We start from the raw sequence: 20,772 nt of genomic DNA, 5'->3' as shown, positions 1-20,772 counted from the left end.
AACATTTCTATACATACATTTATGGCACAAATTGATCATTTACTCAAGATACTTAATAAATGCGCAAATTTATTATATTTCCATTAAATCTGATGAGATTTCTGTGAAGGGAATCGTAAGCGGGTGGTGTAAGAACATTAGGTGGTCAGCAGGATTTTTGGTCCTGTCCAAATGGTTCATAGATGAAAAGGACCATTTATTGGTGGATACTTATTTAGTTCTTTTAACACAATTAATAATTTGATTATCTAAAATCATTCTACCTATCAACTTGACTACCTTATTTCAGTATCAAAGCTCTCTTTGAATGAGAACCAGTTAGATTCCCAGATGAAAAAACTATGGTCATTTAATTTATTTTGGTTACAGGAGGGTTACCAGTGCTGTTACAAATTCGCAGGAACTGCACAACGAACACTATAAAATGTTGTTGCAAATTTATGCTCTCAGTTGTGATGACATTATTGAAATCTCAACGTCTTTAATAATTGGCACCTGTGTAAATATATTTAGTTAAGAGCGATTTGTTGAAGTGAAGTGAATTTTTGAATGCATCTATAGTCTTGAGCGTTGGGAAAACCTGTGTGTGACAATTTGCTGTCCTTTTTTTGTGGTGGGTAGGCGGGTCTTTCTTCGCTTGGTTGTGTGTGTGTGTGTGGACTCATTGTGCAGGAGGTGTGGGCGGGATCTCCTGCTCCAGATTGGTTCCAGCTCTGCATCTAATTCCTTTTCATTGTGTGTTTTTGTTGGTTGTGCAGAGCTGGTGTCGCGGTTCGGGCTGCTCCAGGCTCGAGTGAGCGGTGCTGCTGCTGCCGCCGGCCGATCTTCTCATCGCGGCTGCCACATTAATGGCGGCCTCTTCAGGGGAACAAGCAGACCGCCGGCCCATTCGAAGAGTCAGGTCCAAGAGCGATACGCCCTATCTCACCGAGGCAAGAATATCCCTCAACGTGGAGACAGGTATTGACTGAAACAATGCAGCAAGAATAATGTTGGGCAATAAATTGAATGATAATGTGGAGCACGATTTGTCTTTGTGCGGACATGTATGAGGGAATGGTGACAGGCTCTTTATTGGGCTCAGAAACAGTGAGAGTCGCAGAGAATGAATTAAAGCCGGACAGTGCATTGGCACAGTGTTGGGAATGAGTTGTTTAAAATTCTGTTATTGTCTTTAATATTGTGACATTTTATGTTGCATGGTGGAAGGACACGATTTGAATTTCGCCCAGATTGGTTGGTTGTTTCTCAGCTGAGTTGTGCCAGAAGGCTGCTAACATCGATATAAATGAATGGCGATTTTTTTCCCTTTGCTCCATTGCTTACAATTCTTAAATCTAGATGCCATTACTCCAAAGTGATGGAGCTGGAGCACCGGCTGCCTGGGTTGCAGCTGCATTTGTACACCTGCCTGCCCGACACGCCTACACCAACATCAGCAACCGAGAGGCAGCTGCAGCCTCTGATACCGCTGGAGCCCGGGCGCTCGGATAGTCCTGACCACTGCCACTCACTCACTCATTCAGCGAGGACTGAGGTTGTCGGGCAAGGACGATTGTCAATCGACCGTGCCAAATGCCATTTTTATGACAGCCTCAATACATTCCAAGTATAACTTTACAACTGTGTGTGTTTGTGGAGTTGGAAAAAGGCAGGCTGTGAGGTGACGCTTTGCGTTCCTGTAATTTTGAACTTTTTTGGTGGAGGTTATTTTGCTGCGACAATAACAAGTACGCATTATAGTTTGTAATACCGTATACAATATGTACAGCAGTTCTAGATGTTCCAGGGTTTATCCTCGTTTCTGCGGTGGTTCGCCAATAAAAAAAATACAAATCACAGGCTGAAAGGAGCAAATAAAATCAGAATCTATTTTGAATGTTTTAATAAAGCTTTAGTGCAAAAGCGCATCTCCTCTAAATGTTTTTTTTAATAGGATAATCTTGGTGTGAATGTTGCCATTGTTGTCCTGTAAGGAAGTACATCCATGGAGAACTGTGGTTGTTTCTCATAATTTTAATTTCTACATACTATGTTCAAATAATAGTAAAACCCATTGCCTCTGAATATACTGTGACCTGTGGTTGCGGTTATCCAGTTCTGCCTGATGGTTAAATGGTAGTTTTGATTTATCAGTTAGTTTAGAAACAAACTGTGAAGTCCTAAATGAATAAAATACTGAAAGTGCACCAGTTTGAAATCTGATTAAGAAACTTTATCTGTAACCATTGGTCTTTATTCTTCAGTTGATATTTTGCATGCCTTTTTCAAATATTATCACACACTATCTATTTTGCATAGAATTAGTGTTGTAAATGCTTCATATATGTGTTGGATGAATGGGTTGAATTATTGCTTGGATATATGTTATTAAGGTTATGAAATTTGGACTAATCCAATAGAGGTTTTTTTTGGGGGAGAAGTATTTTTCCATGTTTGATATAATTTAATGTTGCATTTGGTTCTGTGATGATGGATTTGAGCGAGTTTCAAGTTGTCCAGAATTTCTCCAGTGGAGAACAGGTTCATTTAGTTTTCTTTCACAAAGTCCTATTGCTCACAATGGAAGCTTAGCTGAGGGTAAAAAAAGGGATTTCTAAAATTAGTATCAGTGTAACTTGAGAAGAAATAGAAACTGAAAGATAATAATGTGGCAATGGGCGTGAAAGAGATTTGTGAAAATAAAGTGACAGCTGGCAAAACTCTGAGCACTGAGGCAGGATGGAAAGGAGAGTTCATTGAGAAAAATATTTCTCAATCAATTTAATTAAATGAATATTTCTTTCAACAACCTAAGTCATTCGGTGTTTTAAGAACTCTTACCTGAAATGATTATTTCCCCTTATTTTTCCTTGGAGAGATCAGAACTTGTAATGACGATTGCCAACTGGTTGTAATGTTATTCATTTGATTGCATGAAATTGAAATATAACATGAACTACATTACCATGCACAGACTGGGACTCATTGCTGGCCCAAATTTATTTGCTGAACTGATGCTTTGAGCAATGTTTTAAGTACTCTGACAGTTTTTTTCCCAACTTACAGATGACAGTCTTCACTTGGGCTAAGTTAGTTCCTATAGGTCATAAGTATTTTCAGAATGTGCATTGAGAAATAAAATTGTCAGTACTTTTGAAGAAATTGCAAATTTAATTATTAAAATAAATGGCATTAAAATGTTCCTATTATCTGCAAGCAGATCAGAACATATAAATACAAATTACTGTAATATCCATTATAGTTTTTAAAATTTGCATTATTTTTCATGTACATTTCGGTTTCGCAGGTGTGATATTTACTTTAAATGGGCATAACTTTAGACCAGTCTGGACTTCTAAAACTACTGTCTCTTAGAACCAGCAGGCAATTCTTCCATTTTCTGCAGCTTGCCATAAAGAGGAGATCATATGCAATTTAAAAAGGAATTTTATATAAGCAAAGAAATGAAGAAAACATTTACATTTTTCCATGATTTTTGTTCCTGTGCATTTATTACTTTTTTAAACCTAGATTATCTTTTTATTCAGATTTATCATCTATTTTATGTGCTTGCTATCCACCTTGCTTGTTTTGTTCCCATTCCATATCTCTTTACATTTTTTGAGAAATTATTGCTTACTTTAAAGCTGGATATTTTCTACTTAACTGATCAGAACCAGCACAAATATACTTATCTATTATTGGAGTAGTTTTATCCATGTCGGTCTTTCCCTCTATAAAGTGGCCATCCAACCAACAGCTACGCATTTCATTGTCGACAGTGTGATATGTCTTTACTGCATCTATTTTTTTTGTCAATGAATAAAGGCCTTCAGGCATATTTTTAATGAACCAAAATCTCCTTTGTTTTTGATACATTTATTTATAGGAGGAGAAATGGTATCTCTAAAATTGCAAATTTGTATTAGTAATTTTGTGCATACTCACCACTTCAAAATAGGTGTGAGTGCTCTATGGCTACTTTTTGACTGAGTAGCCAGTGTAGCCACCATGTTTGAAGCTTTATTGGCCACTGTAATAAAGTGCTTATCAAAATAATTGTCTGGTCACTATTCCCAGTTTTAGCTGCTATTTACATAGATGCAAAGACCAGCCTAAAACAGACCTTCAACAAACCATTATGACCTTCAAAATAATGCTAATACTGAGTTTTGATGTACCATCCAGCTGTTATTAAATAACAAAGTAAATAATGAATATATTATAGTTGATTTTTTGAAGAGAATAACAATGAAACATGGAAAAAATCTTTTAATTGCATAAGTATGTATTTCCTCTAAATTATGTATGTTTGTGCTTAAACTTTTAGGTGCCACTCTGTGTATAATTAGAATTTTAACTTTTAAAATATTCATTTGTTGCATCTTACAAAATTCAGAACATTATTACAAAGTATTAGATCCAAGTATTAATACAGTTAATGTAAATCATTCTATAATGTGTTCTCCTTTTTAAAGGTTGTTTGTCCAATACATAGTAAAAATGAATAGAATTTAATAGAAATTATAAAATGAAAACTGGCTGTTTGGCCCAACATATGTGTTGGTCTTTTTCTTCCCCTTGAACAATAGCCCTAATTCCATGTGCTCACCCTACTTCCATAATCCCTTTACTACTTTTTCCTTTAGCTACCTTGCGGATGTGTTCTGAAAAGTAGTCATAATCTCTTTCAGTTCCTAACTCTAGAAATGCATCCCATAGTCTCATAAACCTCTGTGTAAAATAAATATTTGTAAAAAGTCTCCTGTCTGATTTCTTGGATTTAAACTTAGCATCATTATTATTACAGATTTCTGTGATTATTACAGCACAGGAGGAGGTAATTTGGCCTGTTGAGATCATGCTGCCGCACTGGAGCGATCCAGTCAGTCCCATTATCCAACTCTATCCCCACAGCCCTGTATTTACGTATGCTTATTCTAGCCCTTCAGTCTTTGGAAATAGCCTGCTTCTATCTTCTCTGGCCTACCTTTTTATAAGCTTGAGAACCTCATCTCAAATCATCCCATAATATCTTCTGTTCTAATGATGCCAGACCCAATCTTTGAAGTATTTGTATTTTCTTATATGAGGCAACAGCCAAGCAAATCTGCACTGTAGCTATAGCTATAGCTTCAGAAAAACTAAATCAAAAATGTGTTGATAATTTCAAACTGATTTCTCATAATCACTGTGAAGGGACTTCTGAACACAAAATACCGCAAACCAACCTAAACATGGAACTGCGGTTTGAATGCTGCATAATCAATAAGGCTGCAGTTATACTGCATTACCATTCTGAGACCAGTAGCTATAAAGTGCAAAGTATAGCTAACAAATTAAGTATTCTGCCCACTAGGAAAACATTTACATGGCCTGTAGAATGTTAATGAGATTTATACATTGTTATCTGCAACAAGCAAGCATTAAGTGTGTCCGGACAAGTAGTTTGAACACACTTAAAACAATTTTAATTTTTAATGTCATCAGTTGGCCACAAATGGATTTATGTGTTGGGGAGTAAGCAAATTAAATCTCTTGTGCATTATTTACAATTCTGGAACACTGAAACATTTTCCTTGTTTTGCATGCAACAAGTAGGCATGGTAACATTTAATTGTTCAGAATTGAAATAAAATTATCCGTTTTAAATGATCTCCGTCACTTGTATGGTTGAAATTGCACCTGCTGGGGTATGAGTTATAAGTTGCATTATTGGTATCTTGTTTTGAAACAAATTATAAGGAATCGTATTGAAACATAAATACTTCTTACTATCTTTCCTTTTTTGTGAATAGTGTTTAAATAGTGTTTGTTTAAATAGTGGTGACATTTATTGGCAATGAGGTTCAAAAATGATATGGAGTCATTAAGGATTTTTAGCGTAGACTGAGGCTTTTCAATCTATTCTGCCAGTCTTAGCCTAACCTTGGAGTAATTCACCTGAATCCCATTTTTTCTGGTTCTTTTCAAATACCTTTTAAATACTTTTTTGCCAAAATTATTGTTGAATCCTTCTTGAATACTATGATTCAACTTTGGTTGTTACTTGTGATAATAACTCTGCATGGCAAGATTTCTTCTAAGGTCTCCCTTTATTTTTCTGATGCCAATTCTGAATTTCCATCTCCTTGTTACAAATTCACTAACCAATTAAAATGTGTTTTTTCAATCTTTGCCCTCTCAAACCCACTGATACTGCACATTAAATGTAATTGAGGTATTGAAATGTATTTTTTTGTGTAAAACTGTGAATCTCTTCAGCTCTTTCTCTAACTAACTTTGAGTACGTCTCTTAGATTTCTCTGCTACTCAACCCATTGAAAAGTTTATTGTTGAGATTATGTTTCCATTTACTGTCCCTTTTCTCACAATGCACAATATTACATCTATTCCTGTAAATTTTCCACATATCTGTCCACTTCCTTCAATTTCTACTTGCTGTTACACTGCCTTCATCTAACTGCGGGGATGGAGGAGAGAGTTCATGATCTAAAATTGTTGAACTCAATATTCAGTCTGGAAGGCTGTAAAGTGCCTAGTCGGAAGATGAGGTGCTGTTCCTCCAGTTTGCATTGAGCTTCACTAGAACAATGCAGCAGGCCAAGGACAGACATGTGGGCATGAGAGCAGGGTGGAGTGTTGAAATGGCAAACAACAGCAGGGAGGTCTGGGTCATGCTTGCGGACAGACTGAAGGTGTTCTGCAAAGCGGTCGCCTAGTCTGCGTTTGGTCTCTCCAATGTAGAGGAAACCACATTGGGAGCAACGAATGCAGTAGACTCAATTGAGGGAAGTGCAAGTGAAAGGCTGCTTCACTTGAAAGGAGTGTTTGGGCCCTTGGACAGTGAGGAGAGGGCAAGTAAAGTGGCAGGTGTTGCACTTTCTGTGGTTGCATGGGAAGGTGCTGTGGGAGGGGGTTGAGGTGTAGGGGATGATAGAGGGGTGGACCAGGGTGTCCCGAAGGGAACGATCCCTACGGAATGCCGCAGGGGGGATGAAGGGAAGATGTGTTTGGCAGTGGCATCATGCTGGAGTTGGCGGAAATGGCTGAGGATGATCCTTTGAATGTGGAGCTGGTGGGGTGATAGGTGAGGACAAGGGGGACCCTATCATGTTTCTGGGAGGGAGAGGAAGGTGTGAGGGCGGATATGCGGGCGATGGGCCGGACACTGTTGAGGGCCCTGTCAATCACCGTTGGTGGAAAACCTCAGTTAAGGAAGAAGGAAGACATGTCAGAGGAACTGTTTTTGAAAGTGGCATCATCAGAACAGATGTGACGGAAGTGAAGGAACTGAGAGAATGGGATGGAGTCCTTACAGGAAGCGGGGTGTGAGGAGCTGTAGTCGAGGTAGCTGTGGGAGTCTGTAGGCTTCTAATGGATATTGGCGGACAGTCTAGCATCAGAAATTGAGACAGGGAGGTAAAGGAAGGGAAGTGTCTGAGATGGACCATGTGAAAATGATGGAGGGGTGGAAATTGGAAGCAAAATGAATAAACTTTTCCAAGTCCAGACGAGAGCATGAAGCAGCACCGAAGCAATCATTGACCACCACCACTGTAGTTTGGTTAGGCATGTGAAGGATTGTATAACTGAATCGGGAGGCTTCATTAAGGGACATGATATCTCCATCCATGAGCTACCTTTTCAGGCAAAGTCACCATGCCAGTACAGTTAAAGTTGTAGACGGCAAGGGTTTTTTTCATGAGCGAAAGGACATTTTGGAGAGAACTGCAGAGAAGAATGCTGATTGGTCTGTTAGCAGAGTCCAAGGGGGTAGTGATGGTTTTGGGAGGCGGGATGGGAATGAGGGTGGTGAGGCTAGCCACAGTGGACATGCTGAGTGCAAAGGTCAAAGAGGGAGGAAATTGGGCTTTTGGGGCTGCTGCATATGTGGAATCAGTGACAGATGTCTTGAATGGTCTTTCAGAGGATGTTGACAGAAAGGAAGAGAAACTGGCATTATTCAATCAACATTAGGAGCTTAAAGTTAATGGTGGAGGTCTAGTGGTGGGATGAGAATGATTTGGGGGTGGGCTGGTGTCAGTTTGGAGCATCAAACTATTGGTGTCAAAGTTTAGAGACAGTTGAGAGTGGGAGTGAATTGAGGGGCTATTTGAGGAAGATAGTGTCAGTGGACTTCTGGCTGGAGGATACCCAGTGGAAATGACAACAGTAACTTTTAAATAGTACCTTTTAGCATAATAAACATTTTAAGGAACTTCACAGGAGTTGTATCAATAAATTTGACACTGAGATACAAGATGATGTTAGTACAGGTGACCAAAAGCTTGGTCAAAGAGAGAGGTGTTGAGGAGAGAGATATGGGAGAGTTTCGAGGAGGGAATTCCAGAGTTCAGGGCCTAGGTGGCTGTGCTCTAAAAATCAGGAATGCACATGATGCCTGAATTGGAGGAGCACAGAGATCTTTTGTGTTGTATGGCAGTTAGTTATAGAGATAAGGAGTGGGTGAAGCTGTAGAGGCATTTGAAAACAAGGATGAGAATTTTTAAATTGAGATGTTTTCTGACTAGGAATGTAGGTCGGCAAGCATGAGAGGGGGTGAACTGAATTGCTGACAGTTATACGTGCAGCAGAGTTTAGAGTGAGCCCAGAGGGTGCAAGATCACAGGCTGCCTGGAGAGCATCGTCATAGCCAAGAATAGAGGTAACAAAGGCATGGATGAGGATTTCAGCAGCAGTTGGACTACAGCTGTGGCAGAGATGGGTAATATTAGGGTCTTGGCAATAGAGTTGATATGGGATGGGAAGCTCATCTCGAGGTTAAATGGAATGCCATGGTCAAGAAGAGTGTGGTTCAGCCTCTGACGGTTGCTAGGAAGAAGGATGGAATCAGTGTTTAGAGAGTGATATTTGTGGTGGGGACTGGAGACAATGATAAAGTGGTAAAACATCCCAAAAGACATCTCAGGAATGTTAAAAACAAAATTTGACACAGTGATATTCGATCAAAGTAGTAGGTTTTTTTTTAAAAAGAGTGCCATGGAAGAGGAGAGTTGACCATAAATCATCAAAAGTTGATTGAAGGGTCTAGTAGGTGTGTTTAGTGGCTTCGGGTGTTAGAGGTGTGCACCAGTGTATTTGTTATCTCCGCAGAGGAGCAATGAGCAGAGAGAGTGAAAGGCAAGTACCAAAGCTGTGGAATCCAGGCATCCAAAGGAAGTTGAAATCTAAATCCATGCTTCATAGTTGATGAATATTTTGAAGAGAAAATAAGTTGCAGGGCTATGGGGAAAAAAACGTGGTGGGGGGAAAGTGGGACTGATAACTCTTTACTAGAACTGACACAGGCATGATGGGTCAAATGGCCTGCTTCTGTTAAAAACAAAAAACTGTGGATGCTGGAAATCCAAAACAAAAAATAAAAAATACCTGGAAAAACTCAGCAGGTCTGGCAGCATCGGCGGAGAAGAGTACAGTTGACGTTTCGAGTCCTCATGACTCTTCAACAGAACTAAGTAAAAATAGGAGAGGGGTGAAATATAATCTGGTTTAAGGGGGGTGGGGAGAAGAGAGAAGGGGGGGTGCTGATTGTTGGGACAAGCAAACAATGATAGGAGGAGATAACCAAAAGATGTCACAGACAGAAGAACAAAGAGGTGTTGAAGGTGGTGATATTATCAAAAATAATGAGCTAATTAAGAATGGATAGCAAGACAAGCAAGCAACAGATAGCTCTAGAGGGGGTGGGGTGAAATAAGACTAAAAGGGCATAAAAGGTATAGATAAATGATCAGTGGAATACATTAAAAACAATGGAAATAGGTGGGAAAAGAAAAATCTATATAAATTATTGGAAAAAACAAAGGAGGGGGAAGAAATGGAAAGGGGGTGGGAATGGAGGAGGGAGTTTAAGATTTAAAATTGTTGAACTCAATATTCAGTCCAGAAGGCTGTAAAGTGCCTAGTCAGAAGATGAGGTGCTGTTCCTCCAGTTTGCGTTGAGCTTCACTGGAATAATGCAGCAAGCCAAGGACAGACATGTGGGCAAGAGAACAGGGTGGAGTGTTAAAATGGCAAGCGACAGGGAGGTCTGGGTGATGCTTGCGGACAGACCGAAGGTGTCCTGCAAAGCGGTCACCAGTCTGCGTTTGGTCTCTCCAATGTAGAGGAAACCGCATTGGGAGCAACGAATGCAGTAGACTAAGTTGAAGGAAATGCAAGTGAAAGGCTGCTTCACTTGAAAGGAGTGTTTGGGCCCTTGGACGGTGAGGAGCGAGGAAGTGAAGGGGCAGGTGTTGCATATCTTGATTGAGGAGTGGACCAGGGTGACACGGAGGGAACGATCCCTATGGAATGCCGCCAGGGGGGTGAAGGGAAGATGTGTTTGGTGGTGGCATCATGCTGGAGTTGGTGGAAATGGCAGAGGATGATCCTTTGAATGCGGAGGCTGGTGGGGTGATAAGTGAGGACAAGGGGGACCCTATCATGTTTCTGGGAGGGAGGAGAAGGCATGAGGGCGGATGCGTGGGAGATGGGCTGGACACGGTTGAGGGCCCTATCAACTACCGTAGGTGGAAATCCTCGGTTAAGGAAGAGGACATGTCAGAGGAACTATTTTTGAAGGTAGCATCATCAGAACAGATGTGACGGAGGCGAAGGAACTGAGAGAATGGGATGGAGTCCTTACAGGAAGCAGGGTGTGAGGAGCTGTAGTCAAGGTAGCTGTGGGAGTCAGTAGGCTTGTAATGGATATTGGTGGACAGTCTATCACCAGAAATTTAGACAGAGAGGTCAAGGAAGGGAGGGGAAGTGTGGACCATGTGAAAATGATAGAGGGGTGGAGATTAGAACCAAAATTAATAAATTTTTCCAGGTCCCGACAAGAGCATGAAGCAGCACCGAAGTAATCATCAATGTACCGGGGAAAGAGTTGTGGGAGGGAGCTGGAGTAGGACTGGAACAAGAAATGTACCACATACCCCATAAAGAGACTGTGGGTACCCGCATGAGCCCCAGCTATGCCTGTCTCTTTATGGGGCATGTGGAACATTCCTTGTTCCAGTCCTACTCCGGCCCTCTCCCACAACTCTTTTTCTCCGGTACATCGATGATTACTTCGGTGCTGCTTCATGTTTCCTGCCTCCACCACCCTCCCAGGCAGCGCATTTCAGACCATCACCACCTACTGGGTAAAAAAGTTCTTCCTCACATTCCCCTTAAACCTCCTGTCCCTCACCTTGAACTTGTGACCCCTTGTGACTGACCCTTCAACTAAGGGGAACAGCTGCTCCCTTTCCACCCTGTCCATGCCTCTCATAATCTTGTACACCTCGATCAGGTCGCCCCTCTGTCTTCTCTGCTCCAACGAAAACAACCCAAGTCTATCCAACCTCTCTTCATAACTTAAATGTTTCATCCCAGGCAACATCCTGGTGAATCTTCTCTGCACCCCCTCCAGTGCTATCACATCCTTCCTACAATGTGGCAAACATAACTGCAGACAGTGCTCCAGCTATGGCCTCACCAAGGTTCTATACAGCTCCAACATGACCTCCCTACTTTTGTAATCTATGCCTCGATTGATAATGGCAATGTGTCCCAAATGCCTTTTTCATCACCCCATTAGCATGCCCCTCCACCTTCAGAGATCTATGGACACACACGCCAAGGTCCCTTTGTTCCTCAGAACTTCCTAGTGTCATACCGTTCATTGAATACTTCCTTGTCAAATTACCCCTTCCGAAGTGTATCACCACATACTTTTCAGGGTTAAATTCCATCTGCCACTTATCTGCCCATTTATATCTTCCTGTAGCCCAACACACTCAACCTCACTGTTAGCTGCCCAGCCGATCTTTGTGTCATCCGCAAACTTACTAATCCTACCCCCTACATAGTCATCTATGTCATTTATATGACGAATAATAGGGGACCCAGCACAGATCCCTGTGGTATGCCACTGGACACTGGCTTCCAGTCTCTTAAGCATACTTCTGTCATCACCCTCTCTCTTCTACAACCCTCATCTACATACCTGGTCACCTCCTCAAAATTAAATCAAATTTGTTAGGCATGACCTCCCTCTGACAAAGCCTTGCTGACTATCCCTGATCAAACCTTGCCTCTCCAAATGGAGACAGATTCTCTCCTTCAGAATTTTCTCCAATAGTTTCCCTACCACCGACGTGAGACTCACTGGTCTATAGTTCCCTGGCTTATCTCTACAACCCTTCTTAAATAGTGGAACCACATTAGCTGTTCTCCAGTCCTCTGGCACCTTCCCTGTGGCCAGAGAGGAATTAAAAATTTGGGTCATAGCCCCTGCGATCTCCTCTCTTGCCTCCCTCAGCAGTCTGGGACACACATTATCCGGACCTGGAGATTTCTCCACTTTTAAGCCTGCCAACACCTCCAATACCTTGTCACTCCCCATATCAATTTGCTTAAGAACCTCACAGTCTCACTCCCTGAGTTCAATACCTTCATCCTCATTCTCTTGGGTGAAGACGGATGTGAAGTATCCGTTCAACACTCTACCTATGTCCTCTGGCTCCACCTACAGTCCCCTTGGTCCCTAATGGGCCTTACTCTTTCCCTGGTTATCCTCTTCCCATTGTTTTACTTATAGAATATCTTGGGATTTTCTCTACTTTTACCAGCCAGAGCTTTCTCATATCCCCTCTTTGCTCTCCTAATTGCTTTCTTAAGCTCCGCCCTGCACTTTCTGTACTCCACTGATGTCTTTGCTGATTTGCTTCCCATGTACCTGCTAAAAGCTTTATTTTCCTTCTCATTGTATCCTGAATATTTCTGGTCATCCATGGTTCTCTGGGCTTGTTACTCCTTCCTATCACCCTAGAGGGAACATGTTGAGCCTGTACCCTCCCCATTTCCTTTTTGAATGCCCCCACCCCCTCACTGCTTCCCTATAGATTTCCCCACAAGTAGTTGTTTCCAGTCTACCTTGATCAGGTTCAGCTTTATTTAGTAAAATCCACTCTCCCCCAATCCAAAACATTTTTTTTGCAACTTGTCTATTAAATTGATGGATTTCTGAAGACTAATGACATCAAGGGATATAGAAATAGTGCAGCAAAGTGGCATTGAGGTGGATGATCATCCATGACCTATTTGGAGCATGCTTGATGGGGCAAATGGCCTGCTCCTGTTCTTGTGTTCCTAACACTGTGTGATCATTAGCATACACTCCCACTGATCTCATGAAGGAGGGAAGGTCATTGATGAAACAGGTGAAGATGGTTGGGCCGAGGACATTGCCCTGAGGAACTACTGCAGTATTGTCCCCTAGTTGAGAGGATTGGTTTTAAAAAACCACCTTAGTTTGTGGATATGACTCTTGCTTGTAGAGAGTATTTCTTCCCACTGACTTTGATTTTGCTCGAGCTCCTTGTAAGCAGACTCTGATAAATGCTGCCTTGATGTCATAGGTAGTCACTCCTTTGCCTTTGGAATTCAACTCTTTTTTGTCCATGTTTGGACTGTAAAGAGTCTGTAAAGGCTGTAAAGAGGTCTGGAGACAAGTGACCCTAGTGGAACCCAAACTGAGTATTGGTGAACAGGTTATGGGTGAGCAAGTGTTACTGGTTAGCACTGTCGCCATTGCATTCCATCACTTTGCTTATGATTGAGAGTAGGCTAATGAAGTGGTAATTGGTTACATTGGATTTGTCCTGTTCATGGAGAGGACATAACTGGACAATTTTCCTTATTGTGGCTCTACGGGAACAGCCTCGTGAGAGGCGTGGCAAGTTCTAGAATATGAATCTTCAACACTACGGCTGTTCAAGCCCTTGGTTTTGGTGTATCCAGTGTACTCAGCCATTTCTTGACATCACATGGAGTGATACGAATTGGCTGAAGACTGGCATTTGTGATGGTGGAGTCCTAGGAGAAGGCTGAGACTGATCATCCACTTGGTACTTCTAGCTGAAGACGGTTGCAAAGACTTTAGCTTTATCTTTTGCAATCAAGTGCTAATCTCTGTCATCATTGAAGATGGGACTGTTTCATGTGAACCATGATTATTAAAAAGCATAGTACTACCTCTAGAGAAAGGAGGGCAGCAACAAGCATATGCAGAAATAGGTGTGAGTTAGTTGATGATCAAGTGTAAACAAAAATGACTAGCTGAGGCTTGCAGTCCAAAATGATGATCACAATCAAAGAATGTCAGGGAGTGCTTGGGTTAACTTTTGGGAAGGTTGCACGAGTAGCTAATTCATAAAAGGAATTAATTAATTATAGTTCCATATATTCTTTATAAATATATATAGTAACAATAAAACATGAACAAATTGCCTATATCCTAAGAGGTAACAATGGGACAGGAATGGGATGTCAAGTAAGCAAAAGGAATAAAGTTTGGAAACAAAGTGTGGGTTACCATGGGGAGGCATTACAACATGTCTTTATCAGAAACTTGTCTTTATCTAGCGTTGTTTTGCCTATTGAGGTAGGTCTCATAAATATACATTCCTGGCTGTCTAATTCACAGAAGAGATGGGGAAGGAAATAAGCAATGTTGGCATTACAAAGTTATGTTCAACAGTAGATACTATCAAAGGTTTGTTTCCCTCTTGGAATATCACAATTTTGTGTATTCATGATAGACTATCAAATATTAAGGAACAAATAATAGGGAATTAAGGTGATTTACAAAAATAAAAAAACCATATTAATGGAACCAGCTAGAGGTAGCTATCTGTATTGGTAAGAATGAGGAGGAGTTTATTAAATTCATTCAGGACTCTTTTATAAGTTCTCATTTTCTAGGTTCAGTGAGGAAAGATGCAGTAACAGACCAGACTGAAGTAATTCAGAGCAAATAAATTACAAGGTTTAGCAATATTTGTGAGCTTGTGATAATTGCAACCATAGATAATTATGTTTGCAATCTGAATAGATAATGGGATGACGGAGTTGCAACAGAGAGGTTGGACTGGAAAAGAGCACATTTCTGAGGCACTAAATGGGACTAACCCAGATAGAGGATAGATTAAATTGGAGATCATCAGAAAAATGTTTTGGTGGAAGATGAAGGAATTTTGCACATGAATAACACAGGGTCACAGATGACATGTGTTTCCTCCCCCACCCCCAAAAGAAACGAAGTCGGCATGGAGCAGACATGCTTCAGGCCGAGCCGCCCCATAGTCACGAAGCGCTGTAGGGTGATTTACCAAGGGCCACATAGGACTCCACCACTGGGAGGATGTCCCATCCTTTGGAGTTCCCAGCCAATTAGGTTGGTCAGCAGCTCCAGCAGCGCCTGTAGGGCATAAATGGCAGCTTCCAGGACTGCAGAAGATGCCGCCCATGGATCCTTGGAGCAGGTAAGTCTGGAGGGTTCGGGTGGGAGGGTTTGGGTAGGTTAGGGAGAGGGGCGGAGAGGAGGGATGTGTTTTAAGGGGGGGAGTGAATAGGAAAGAAGAGGGTTCGATCTTGAGGGCCACCCCACAATTGACAAAGGGCAGCCCCTGAAGAATGATCCCCTCCCAAACATTTAAAAAAAAAATCGGATTGCCCACTCCTGTCTGGCTGGTATGCCAAATGGTCTATGGAGTGAGCAGCATATTATCTGGTCCATTGGCTTGTTAACAAGCCTAATTGACCCTTGATTATTTATAGTGGGCTGGCTGCTGATTTTGCCGTATTATGGGGGTGGGCGGGAAGGTGGTCAGCCACCCTGTTTTAAGTATCCCCTCTCACAAGAAACATACCTGCCTGGAGCATGTAAAATTCAGCCCAATGCCTTTAAGGAATTAATGCAAAACAAAACCAGGAGATGTATCAAAATCATATAACAAGCAAAATTAAAGATTCTGAAGACTTGCTTTCAGTATTCTGAAGAAACTGACAGTCAAAAGAGAGTAATATAAAGAAGTTTTGTTAGTCTATCAGATGTCCAAGAATAGTTGTAGAAAAGGTGAACCCACAAGGACATCAAGCAGGCGTTCTTAAGACAGGAAAAAAGTGGTAGAGAGCGCCTCTACAGAGGATGTTGATGGAAGGACTATAAGAGAATGATGTGATAGAGTAACAAATATTGATTGAAGTAATGAGGAAACTGTATTGAAAGAATTAATGGGACTTAATCTTCTGTAACCAGGCCTGGATGGTCTACTTCTGAGTGCTGATAAAATGTGATTATTTAAATGAGAATTGTATAAATGTGTTCAACCTACAAATGTTCTATCCCTATTTAAGCAATGGAAAGGAAAGAGTTAAATAACTGTTAGAGGACATTGACAATTCAGAAGATGTTTATAGGTATGAAATCTCCTTCAATGTAGATGAATTGGAAATAGAGCAGAGAATAGAAATATACCATTAGATGATGGAACCTCTAATAGGATGGAATGAGTGAATCATTCAAGAATCTTTAAAAGCAGGATTGTAATATGAAAAAGCTAGTGAAAAAAAAAATGTGATTCAGGATTTTAAATGGCACACAATACGAAACAAGGAAATCGTGTTAAACTTACAGAAAAGATAGATTTCACCATAGTTGGAACCCTATGTAAATTTGGGCATCTCTATTTCAGAGATTTCATATAGTATTTAGAGGACAGCAGCAGGACATTCGGCCCAGCTGTTGTTTATGCTCCTCCATGAGTCTCCTCCCATCCTTCATCTAACCTCATCAACACATTCATTCTATTCCTTTTTCCCTTGTGTATTTATTTAGCTTCCACTTAAATGCAATTAAAGAAAACTTTTCATGGGACATTGGTGTCGCTGGCTAGGTCAGCATTATTTTATTGCCTATCCCTGATTGCTCTTGAGAAGGTTGTGGTGAGCTGCTTCCTTGAACTGCTACAGTCCATATGGTGTAGGTACACCCACAGTGCTGTTAGGCAGGGAGTTCCAGAACTTTGACCCAGTGACAGTGAAGGAATGGCGATATAGTTCTAACTCAGGATGGTGCGTGGCTTGGAGGGGATCATGGAGGTTGTGGTGTTCCTATGCATCTGCTGCCCTTGTCCTTCTAGGTGGTAAAGATCGAGAGTTTGGAAGGTACTGTCGAAGGACCATTGGTGAGTTGCTGAATTGCATCTTATAGATGGTACACACTGCTGCTACTTTGCGTCAGCGGTCGAGGGAGTCGATATTGAAGGTGGTGCCAGTCAAGCAGGTTGCATTGTCCTGGATGGTGTCTAGCTTCTTGTGTTGTTGGAGCTAATCTAGGCAAGTAGAGTATCCCATCACACTCCTGACTTGTGCCTTGTAGATGGTGGACTGGCTTTGGAGAGTCAGGAGGAGAGTTACTTGTTGCATGATTCCTAACCTCTGACCTGCTCTTGTAGGGTGTTCAGTGATGGTAATGTCCTGGGGATATGGTTAGATTTTCTCTTGTTAGAGATGGTTATTGCCTGTGGTGCGAGTTACTTGCCACTTAACAGATGAAACCTGAATGTTGTCCAGGTCTCACTGCATAAGGTCATGGGCTGCTTCAGTATATAAGGAGTTGCGAATAATCCTGCACTGTTCAAACATTCCCACTTCTGACCTTATGATGGGATCACTTAGCTCTGTCTATTGCATGCTGCTTCTGGTGTTTAGAATACAAGTAGCCCTGTGTTGTAGCTTCACCAGGTTGAAACTTCATTTTTAGGTATGCCTGGTGCAGTTCCTGGCATGTACTCCTGCACTCTCCATTGAACCTGGGTTGATCCCCCTGCTTAATGGTAATGGCCGACTGGATGGTGGGCTGGGCCATGAGGTTACAGGTTGTAGCTGAGTACAATTCTGCTGCTGCTGATAGCCCACAGCACCTCATGGGTGCGTAATTTTGAGTTGCTACATCTGTTCAAAATCTATCTCATTTAGCACGGTAGTAGTGCCACATGAAATCATAGAACCACAGAATTGTTACAGTGCTGAAGGAGGTCATTCAGCATATCATGTCTGCACCAGCTCTCTGAGCATTATGACTGAGTGCCATTGTCCTTTTTTCCTGGACCCTTGCACATTGTTTCTATTCAAATAATCATCTAATGCCCTGAAATGTTGGAGGGTATCTTCAATTTGAAGACAGGATTTCATCTCCACAAGGACTGTGTGATGGTCACTCCTACCAATACTGTCATGAACAGATACATCTGCGACAGGCAGATTGGTGAGGACGAGGTCAAGTAGGTTTTCCCCTCTTGTTGGTTCCCTCACTCCCTGTTGCAGACCCAGTCCAGCAGCAACGCCCTTTAGGATTTGGCCAGCTCGGTCAGTAGTGATGCTACCGAGCCACTGTTGATGATGGACAATGAAGTCCCCTATCCAGAATACATTCTGTGCCCTTGCCACCCTCAGTGCTTCCTCCAAGTTTGTTCAACATGGAGTAGCACAGAGATAAAAACAAAAAAACTGCGGATCGAAGGGTCATGAGGACTCGAAATGTCAACTCTTTTCTTCGCCACCGATGCTGCCAGACCTGCTGAGTTTTTCCAGGTAATTCTGTTTATGTTATGGAGTAGCACTGATCCATCAGCTGAGTGGGAGGGAGGGGTGGTGGCGTAACGGTAGGTGGTAATCAGCAGGAGGTTTCCTTGCCATGTTTGATTTGATGCCATACACTTCATAGGATCCAGAGTTGATGTTGAGAACCCCCAGGGCAAATTACTCCCAACTGTTTACCACTCTGTTTACCACTCTGGTGGGTCTGACCGTCAGTGGGACAGGATGTACCCAGGGGTGGTGATGGTATTTGGGGCATAGTCATACTCATGGAACTGTACCTTACAAACCATGTCAGGCTATTGCTTGACTAGTCCATGGCACAGCTCTTCCAATTTTGCACAAGCCCCCGGATGTTAGTAAAAAGGACTTTGCGGGGTTAACGGGGCTGGGGTTGCCTTTGTTGTTTCCGATGCTGGGTGCTCCATCTGGTTTTGTTTCTCTTTGTAGACTTTTGATACAACTGAGTGGCTTGCTAGGGTGTTTCAAAATCAGCCACATTGCTGTGGGTCTGGAGTCACATATAGGCCAGAGCAGGTAAGGACGGCAGATTTCCTTTCCTATAGGACATTAATTTTTTTTTAATGATAACGGTTTCGTGGTCACTATTACCAAGACGTGCTTTTTCATTCTAGATTTATTTACTGAATTTAAATTGCACCAGCTGCCATGGTGGGATTTGAAGCTGCAACCCCAGAGCATTAGCCTGGACCTCTGGATTACTAGTCTGGTGACATTACCACTACACCACTGACTCCCTTGTGCTTGTTGCTCAGCTACTGCTTGTGGAAGCAAGTTCCACACGCGATCCACTCTCTGGGTAAAGCAGTTTTTCCTGAACTTCCTGTTGGATTTATCAGCATTGATCCTTTTCTTTATGGCCTTTAGTTCTCATCTCTCCTGAAAGTGGGAACAACATCTCTACGTTTGCAAGCATGACCCAGACCTCCCTGTTGCTTGCCATTTCAACACACCACCAGCCTGCTGTCATGCCCACATGTCCGTCCTTTGGCTTGCTGCAATGTTCCAGTGAAGTTCAACGCAAACTGGAGGAACAGCACCTCATCTTCCGAATAGGCACTTTACAGTCTTCCAGATTTAATTTTGAATTCGACAATTTCAGATCATGAACTCTCTCCTCCATCCCCACCCCCTTTCCGATCCCCCTTTTTCCAATAATTTATAATTGTTTTACAAATATTTTTTTCTTTTTCCCTCCTATTTTTAAATTTATTTCGACCTATTGTTTCATCTCCACCTTTTAGCCCATTTTGATCACCCCCCCCCCCCACCCCAGGGCCATCTGCCACTAGCTTGCTTCCCTTATTGTCCCCATTAGCACATCCTTTGGATAATATCACCACCGTTAACACCCCTTCGTCCTTTTGTCTATGACGTCTTTGGCAGTCTCTTCTTGGCCTCCACTTATCACTGGCCCCCTATCGAGCTCTCCTGTCCCACCCCATTCTACCAGCTTATATTTCATCTCATTTCTATATGTCTTAGTTCTGATGAAGGGTCATACAGACTGGAAACGTCAACTGTATGCCTCTCTACAGATGCTGTCAGACCTGCTGAGTTTTTCCAGGTATTTTTGTTTTTGTTATAGATGTCCAGCATCTGCATTATTTTCCTTTTATCTTATATATAATCTATAATTGGATGAAGGAACTGAGTATATTGTAGCCAACTTTCTTGACAATACAAAGCACATTGTGAGGACTATACAAAGAGTCTGCAAAGGGATATGAATAGATTAAGTAAGGGGGCAAAAATTTGGTGGAAGGAGCAGAATGTGGAAAAATTTGAGCTATCAACTTTGGTAAGAAGAATAGAAAAGCAAAATGTTACTTAAATGGAGAGAGTCTACAGAATACTGCTGACCGGGGAAAAAAATGAGAAGGATTCAGTCATTTGCGGATAGATAGGTGTTTCTGTGGCCTCAGGTGGGCTTCTAGGATGGTATGTTGTCTTCCTGGCACCAGGGTTCAGAATGTCACTGAGGTGGCTGTAGAGTTTGTGGCCCAATCTGTTCCAATGACATAGGCAGAAGGAAGGCTGCGGGCCTGCAAGCAGATTTTAGAGAACTAGGAAAGAGATTAATAAGAAGGACCTCAAAGATATCCAGATCACTCCTTGTGTCTGTGAGGGTTGGAATTAATGGAAGGAGTAATTTGACAAGGAAGTATTCAAGAACGGCATGACAACAGGAAGTTCTGAGGAACAAAGGGACCTTGGTGTGTGTGTTCATAGATCGCTCAAGGTGGAGGGGCATGTTAGTGGGATGGGGCATTGTTAGTGGGGTGGTGAAAAAGGCATATGGGACACTTGCCTTTATCAAATGAGGCATAGATT

The 20,772-nt window shown here is 41.9% G+C and overlaps 1 protein-coding gene across 1 annotated transcript in view; it reads left to right on the top strand.

The window, feature by feature from the left end:
• The first annotated feature begins 897 nt into the window (after positions 1-897).
• LOC121276056 (phosphatase and actin regulator 1-like) overlaps positions 898-20,772 on the top strand; it is a 683,909-nt gene continuing 664,034 nt past the window's right edge. Inside the window, exon 1 of the mRNA XM_041184001.1 lies at positions 898-960. The gene's annotated coding sequence lies outside the window, so the exon portion shown is untranslated. The remainder of the gene's footprint in view (positions 961-20,772) is intronic.

This window comes from Carcharodon carcharias, chromosome 3, assembly GCF_017639515.1.
Source record: "Carcharodon carcharias isolate sCarCar2 chromosome 3, sCarCar2.pri, whole genome shotgun sequence".
NCBI lineage: Eukaryota > Metazoa > Chordata > Chondrichthyes > Lamniformes > Lamnidae > Carcharodon > Carcharodon carcharias.
This window is presented reverse-complemented; position numbering and strand designations above follow the sequence as displayed.